The 7,001-nt window shown below is 38.8% G+C and overlaps 1 pseudogene; it reads right to left on the bottom strand.

Moving 5' to 3' along the window:
* Positions 1–4,739: 4,739 nt before the first annotated feature.
* LOC134362556 (poly(A) polymerase alpha-like) lies at positions 4,740–5,837 on the bottom strand (annotated as a pseudogene).
* Between the last annotated feature and the right edge of the window lie 1,164 nt (positions 5,838–7,001).

Genomic DNA, 7,001 nt, shown 5'->3' with positions numbered 1-7,001 from the left:
AACAGAGACTACACTCAGGGCTCAACCAATGCCCATACAACAGGAATCCAGCGAAGACGACAAATCTCTGGGAATGTACCTGTCGGGGTTCTGGAGCCACTCTCTTGCTTAAGCCTGCTGCATCCTCTCGGGAATGTATTCTCACTTTGCTAAATAAACTGTTCTTTGATTTTTGCCTCTGGCATGTCTCGTCCAATTCTTTGTTGGAGACACCAAGAACCCAGATTTAGCCAGGGGAACCTGCAATTTCCTCAGTGTCCCTTAACAACAGCTGTGCAAAAGGATGACTCTGGAGTCAGACTACCTGAATTCCAATCTTAGCTCTATTTACCACTAGCTGCATGGCCTTGAGCAAGTTATCATATCTTCTTGAGCCTCGGTTTTCTCATCTGTAAAATGGGAACTATAGGAATATCTGCCTCATAGGATAAGTGCTTTACATATATTATGGTTCATCCTGTGCATCTGATAAATATTAGCTATTATTATTATTGCTGTTGTTGAAATGTATGGCTAGTATTTCATGGGATTAAAACTTTAAATAAAGCCACAAATAACGTTTATGGTCTCTGATATCTATAAAAATCTTGGAAGCATTTGAGGTTTTAACAGTAGAGGTATTTACAGAAACTCAATGTGGTAAAAGATACTCCTTGTTTAAAGAAGCATAAATCCCAGGAGGGAGAAAAAGAACTACAGATCAGGAAGACATACTCCTGCATGGACATCCTCGCCTAGATCTAAGCAAAAAAGGCACTAGGTGAGAATGAAAGGAGAGGAGAAACTGGAGAATATGACTAATGGAGATGATTCTAGCACAGGGGCAAGCTGAGGTGGTGAGAGAGACTTCCACTCTTTGAACATTTGGGGAAGTTACACTAGCTCAGAGATATGCATCTGGTAATGTCTCAGCTTATACCAGGGACAATTCCATCTCTCAGAAGATGAATTGGGAGAAGGGATCTGCTACATGGAACCTTATCCTGACCAAGAAGGAATTGGCTGGAGAAGCAAATGCAGCAGAGAAGCCTGAGGAAAATCATCTTTGGGATGAATGCTGGCCAGAGCCGTGAAGGGTTTTCAAGGCCCAAACCCTGTCACTTCTGTGGGGCTCTGTCTTTCCACAACATGTTCTATTAAACAGGCTCCCCAAAATTCAGGGAACCCACTTAACTCCCTGACCCTGGCAAATCCCCACCCTTCCCAAGAGCTTTCTTTTTATAGAGCCAGCTAAGGAAGAACTCTTGAGATTCTTCACTATTTAGCTCAAGAAAAACAGGACTGAGCCAAAGGTTCTGCTGAGACAACAGGACAATGCAGGCTACAGTCTTTCATACCTTTTAATTCACAGCTGCTCTCTTGTCCAATCATTACCCAGATGTTTGATTCAGAAATCAGATCCTGATGACATCCCTGACGTTTGAGAATACCTTCCCCTCCAAGGTGATCCCTTTCAAGTCCCCATTCCTATAGCGTAGACTCTGAAGTCAACCCATATTCAACCTTCCTCTTAGTGGTTTTAGTATTGAGTACTTACCAGAGCATCCTTAGTTTGTACCACCCAGCATATAAGACATATAGGGGGAAAAGAGATTTTAAAAAGGCATACAGCATGGCTGCTGTAATCTCCTCCTCTGTAGGTGATAACAAGGCCTATGTTGGTAATCTCAGTTTAGTTTTTCCACTACCTGTTTCATGTTTCTTTTACACTCTGCCTGGATGAAAGCTAGGCAGATTTGAGTCCTTGGTGGTCTTGTCTTTATTTATTTATTTATTTGAATGTTTAGTTTTTCTTTATCCAACAACAAAAATGGGGATGCGCACACAATTACACTTTATGTCTGTGTAAAACTAATTTTAAACAAGATGAAATTTAGCTTTTAAAATACCCTTGTTATAAAGAGTTTATGCTTATTAACACCTGGTGAAATTACATTATCCACCTTGATATCATTTTTAGAGAAAATGTGATGATTTACTAACTGTTAATCTTATTTCTATACTGTGATAAATAGCATATTTCCACAAAAGAAATTGTAACCTCACATCCTCCAAAATCAAATGCCTTGAGGTTTAGAAAACTTGAAAATACATAGCTTGATGTAATTCAACAGAGCTTAAGTTTTTGATATTAGAACAAGATGGCAAATTAATTTAGAAAAACTGAATATTATAAAACTAGAAAGTATTATTTAAACCTAAATTTTTTATTGATAAAGTGCATGTTTATTAACATTAAAAATGAGTAAGCAGTAAATGTCATAACTTCTCGAGAAACAGAATGAAAGCTCTTCTTTAGCCCAACTATGTTTGTCATCTCTGAACTATCTAACCCAATGTTTACAATTACATCATGGTAAATTAAAGTGACATTACTTAGAAGTCATCTGCCCATGTAAACATTAAGCAACAGCTTTCCTACAACAACTCAATTTCAACAAAATATTTAGATCCATTAAAAAACAGAAATTTTTAGTATCCTTTTGTTTTTTTAAAGCACAAATGCCCACACAACTTTGACCTACAAGATAGTTCTACACAGAATAAATTAAAATGTTAGTGAAATTTGTATTGAAAATTATGTACAATTAAATATGGTTTACAGGGTACATAATTATGCTTCTCACATCAAAGGACAAGTATAGATGAAGTTATCTAAAAGAAAGTGTAATACAGATATGTCCACTCATATGAAAAAAATTGGAAAGTCTCCCTGGTGTTTATGCAGATGATTTTTACTTGTTATCTCACAGTGTGAATTTGTAGAACAAATAATATATGATAGAGTTTGGACATGTTATCCCCCCCAAACTTACGTGGAAATCTGATTCCCAATGTGGCAGTATTGGGAGCTGTTTGAGTCATGGAGACAGATCCCTTGTGAATGGATTAATGCTCTCCCTAGGGGTTAGAGGTGGTGAGTGAGTTCTCCCTCTTAGTTCCCATGAGAGCTGGTTGTTTAAAAGACCCTGGCACCCCTTCTCGCTCTCACTCTTGCTTCCTCTCGCCATGTGATCTCCTTGAACCTGCCTGCTGCCTGCCACTTTCTGCCATGAGCAGAAGTAGCCTGAGGCCCATGCCAGATGCAACTGTCCCAGAATTGTAAGACAAATAAACCTTTTTTCTTTATAAATTACCCAGTTTCAGGTATTCTGTTACAGCAACACAGAAACGGACTAACAATATTCTAACCCTTGGTTCCCATACAGGCAAATTAAGATCTCATTCTTCACACTGTTATAATAGTACTGGATTTGGCCATTCCCTGTTTAAAAAGATTATAGCACTTGATAAGACTATTGGATAATACCGTCTAAACATGTTTTGTTAAATATACAGCATTTGTGAATGTGATCCTTCTTCATTCATTTTGCCCTCTTGGCATACATAACCTTTTATTCCTTTCTGTTGACATTAGACTACTCGAAATACTTTTCCTCTAACTATGAAATTAACCCATTTTGGTAGCTTTCTTGGACTGAAGTCAAACATCTATTGCTTCCAAAGAACTGATAAAGCACTAAAGAAGCACCATCCCAAGACATCTGATGTGTTCACCTCAACCTTGAACAGGATAAATCCCCCTTTGTAAAGAAAAAATCCTGTCTTTATATTCGTTCCATCCAAAGACAATTGAGAATTAAAAAGTTACTTCTGATTATAGACAGAGATATGAATAATTATAAAATTAGAAAAATCCTTCTCTACCTCATGACTTAAAAGTTGTTAACATGAGTAAGTGTAGTAAAACTTCATGGTGTAAACACGTTTTCAAGATGTGTTCTATAAATTAGCTAATTCAGTTCTTTATGGAAGAGATTTTTTAAAAACGGGAAACATTTGCTATCCTTAATATGTCAAGGTTAGTTTCTTAAAAGTATTATTTGCTTATGTGTGTGCAGTAATTAGAGAAATTCTGACATTGTTTAGTTAATCCTATCACACTGGTTATATATGATTAAGTGGTATCAAATCCCAAACAGCAGAATGTGTATTGAAAAGTGTGCCACAGTTCTGAATTTCAAATGGTCTCCAATAACTCTAATTTTTATAAAATTACTAAAGAAGAACAATTATTTTTGCAGGGGCGTAGTGGGCAGGAGTTGGCAGGAATAGGGATGAAAGATAAATCTAAGAAGATTTATAAATCTAAGAAGATATGACTTTTCTTAAAAGAAATCATGGTTGACAAATGTGGACATCTTGAAATGAGGGAACTTTAAAAATAAAATTTCTCCTGGGTTAATGTCTAATTTAAAAGGGATTATCAATTGCTTTTTTTCCCCCAAGCACTTTAATTTATTCTTAAAAAGCTTTTTATAAAATTTACATTTACAAAGACAAATGGTAAAATGAAAGCAAAAAATAATCACATAAACTAATGGCCTATAGACTTACAAGAACTCAAAAAGTTTCTGAAAGAGGTGGTAATGTGTAAGTTTTATCCAAAAATAGTGGACATCCCAACCTATCAATAAATTGGATTTTAGAAGACATTACAGCTAAAATTCAGAGTTCACTTGGAGGGTAAGTTTATGCAACGAAATATTAATAGAATCTGCTTTACTATCCCAGAGAAGTTAGAGTAAAAGAATGGGGTTTAAGTTTGCCATTTTATATATGTTATCTCCCCAAGGCTATCTAAATGTGTATATCATGAATTGAAATTTGAATCTGAAATCAGGTGCAGAAATGTCATAGAAATAAGACTATATTTCAGGTCTACAATCAATTTTATTTTAATATAATCTAAACACATACCATTTTAAAAATACCAAGAAAAATTTAGGTTCAAGAGTTGATGCTATTGCATTTGGATAAAGTTGGCACATTCTTGCTACTAGCATAGCCCAGGAATCACCACCAAGGAAACCTAATACATTCAAATAGATGTTGTGGTGTTTGGCTCACAGCTTGATAGCTCTCAGAATTAATCTGAAGTTGTCAATGTTTGTTACTAGAAGTAAAATTTCATCGGTTACCCTATAACTGTTAAGACTTCTCATGCATCTTATGTCTAAATTTTTAAGCAGACTGTCATCTCGTAAGTCCAGATCTTCTGGAATAGTCTGCAGTGCTAATCTGGCAAACAAAATACCAATCTCTATCTCATCAAAACAGTGTTTGATAACTGGTACAAATGCCTCTTCAACAGCTCTTAAATCTTTTACTTCTTCCTGTAATTTCAATTTATCATAGAATGAGTTGAAAAAGTCACCAGCAGGTCTTGGTGCAACACACAAGAGGTCAATATCTGCACCTTTTGTATGTACTCCTTATCTGTAAGATCCCAAATGTAAAGTTTTCCTCCTTGGGGGCCGGCCTGTGGCTCACTTGGGAGAGTGTGGTGCTGATAACACCAAGGCCAAGGGTTTGAATCCCTATATAGATGGCTCACTTGGGGAGTGTGGTGCTGACAACAGCAAGTCAAAGGTTAAGATAACCTTACCGGTCATCTTTAAAAAAAAAAAAATTTTTTTTTCCCTCCAACATTTTCAATTACAGATCATGGAAGATTCTCGCTTTCAGTCATTTCTCATATCCACTTTTTTACCAAGTTATTTGATTTTCCCAAAATTAAAATCCTGAGCTGCAGTTCCCCTTCCTCATCAAAAACCCCAAAGGGTTTCAGAGTGTCACTTAGTTTCTGTGTGATTATGCAGTCAGTCTCCTTGGGGGCTCCTGAACTGATATGACAAGTAAGGCCATAGTGCTTCTGTGGCGGCCGTTTGATGTGATCGCTGCGGTGTAACTGGACATGGCACCGTCCCCAGCGCCGGCACGGCCCAGTCACTCTCCCCATGCCCAGCAACTGCCGCTGCTGCCGCCCTGGGCATGACCCACTGAGGCAGGAGGTGGGGGGACCACCTCAGCCCTGGCTGCAACCCCACTCCCACTCGCGTTCTCGCCTCTTGAAGCGCTTCTCTTCCCTCCCTTTGGTCCTAACACGGCGCCCGAGCGCTACCACAGCAACGTTCTAGAACCGGTCTTGTCTTCGTTGGATAGCCACAGGTTTACACTGACCAGGACCACTGGTTAAGAGAGTCATAAAGAGCACTCCTATGAATCTCCTGAGTTCTAAAAATAGTTTTTCTTGCCCCCACTGTGTAGCAGCAACTCAGTTTCCCCCTGGTAAACAAGACCAATCATCCTCATCAGGCACAGTGATCCTTTCCCTTTCCTATTGGTTCCTAGTGGCATGAGGAACCCCAAAAAGTGAGAGAGCAGCCTCAACTCCCCATTCATTAGACTCGTGCTCTTATTTCCTGGTGTATGCACGTTTCTGTTAGGCACTTCCAGAAAGACTGAGGCCAAGGTCACAGAGACGGAAACTGACGTCCTTCAAGTGGGTTAATAGGTGTAATAATGAGAGGGGGCACTCCCACCTCTACTTCTTGGATCCCAAACTCGTGTTTCTAGCCATCGAGGAGATGGTACCATATACTGGCCTCTATTGAAGACACAGGAAGCAACTGTAGCACAACATCTACACTTTCCAAGATGTTTCCAACTTGTGTCATAACTAGTCTTTAGCAGGTCATTCCACCTATCAAGCCAACTGTTGCTGGGTAATGGAACACATAGTAAAACTTGTGAAGTCTGTGGGCATAAGCCCATTTACTAGAAAATGTATCTCCATGTCAAAATGAGGTTGGGCGGTCTTCTATGGTGATGGATAAGTCCATCCATAAGTCACAAATCGTGGTGTCATCAGAAGCCCTGAGTTCAGGGAAGGCAAATCCATACCCAGAACATGCGTATATAGCTGTGAGGACAAAGCACTGTACCCTTCATTATGGGGAGGGTTGAGTATGATTATCCTACTATCAGGTGGCTGGCAGGTTCTTTGGGGGAATGTGTCATATCAGGGACTCCTCACCCTTATCTGCCCCGTGACTCCAGAAGACGTGGGACTCCTTCATAGCTGCCATAGGCGGCTTCTGGTTCTTAGTGCCTGTTTTAATAGTATGCTCATAACTTTTATTTTTTCCCAAAATATG

Source organism: Cynocephalus volans, chromosome 14 (genome assembly GCF_027409185.1).
Source record: "Cynocephalus volans isolate mCynVol1 chromosome 14, mCynVol1.pri, whole genome shotgun sequence".
Classification (NCBI taxonomy): domain Eukaryota; kingdom Metazoa; phylum Chordata; class Mammalia; order Dermoptera; family Cynocephalidae; genus Cynocephalus; species Cynocephalus volans.
Note: the sequence above shows the minus strand (reverse complement) of the source record. Positions and strands in the feature narration are given on the sequence as shown.